Below are 1,139 nucleotides of genomic sequence, written 5' to 3'. Positions count from 1 at the left end.
GGGGACCCCGCGGTGACAGCTGGGGACAGCCTGTCCCCACGGCGGTGACCCTGCGGTGACAGGGACACGCTGTCCCCATGCTGGGGACCCTGCGGTGACAGGGACACCCTGTCCCCACGGCGGGGACCCTGCGGTGACAGGGACAGCCTGTCCCCATGCTGGGGACCCTGCGGTGACAGGGACACCCTGTCCCCACGGCGGGGACCCTGCGGTGACAGGGACAGCCTGTCCCCATGCTGGGGACCCTGCGGTGACAGGGACACCCTGTCCCATGGCGGGGACCCTGCGGTGACAGGGACAGCCTGTCCCCACGGCGGGGACCCCGCGGTGACAGGGACAGCCTGTCCCCATGCTGGGGACCCTGCGGTGACAGGGACACCCTGTCCCATGGCGGGGACCCTGCGGTGACAGCTGGGGACAGCCTGTCCCCACGGCGGTGACCCTGCGGTGACAGGGACACGCTGTCCCATGGCGGGGACCCTGCGGTGACAGGGACACCCTGTCCCCATGCTGGGGACCCTCATGGCTGGGGACATGCATGGCCGGGGACCCTGCGGTGACAGGGACACCCCAGGGCTTGGGGACACTCCATGGCCTGGGGACATCCATGGCTTCAGGACATCCCACGGCTTGGGGACATCCCCATGGCTTGGGGACACCTCCAGGGCTTGGGGACCCCCGCAAGGACAGTGTCACCTGCACGGCTGGGGACCCTACAAGGACAATGTCACCTGCAGCAGCGGTGTCACCTGCATGGCCAGGGATGTCCCCAGTGCTGGGGACCCTACACTGCCAATGTCACCCGCACGGCCAATGTCACCCGCGCCGGTGACATCCCCCACTCCACGCCCCCAGCTGGGGACACCCACGGCGCCCACCCGCCCCCACAGAACTGTCACCGGGCTGGGGACAGTGTCCCATGAACTGTCACCAGGCTGGGGACATTGTCCCATGAACTGTCACCGGGCTGGGGACACAATCACAGAACTGTCACTGCGCTGGGGACACTGTCCCAGGAACTGTCACCAAGCTGGGGACATTGTCCCATGAACTGTCACCGGGCTGGGGACAGTGTCCCAGGAACTGTCACCAAGCTGGGGACATTGTCCCATGAACTGTCACCGGGCTGGGGACACAAT

Source organism: Melozone crissalis, unplaced genomic scaffold (assembly GCF_028551555.1).
Source record: "Melozone crissalis strain CALT ecotype California unplaced genomic scaffold, PUWL_Pcris_2 ptg000170l_1, whole genome shotgun sequence".
NCBI lineage: Eukaryota > Metazoa > Chordata > Aves > Passeriformes > Passerellidae > Melozone > Melozone crissalis.
The sequence above is the reverse complement of the archived record's forward strand: the minus strand, read 5'-3'. Positions refer to the sequence as shown.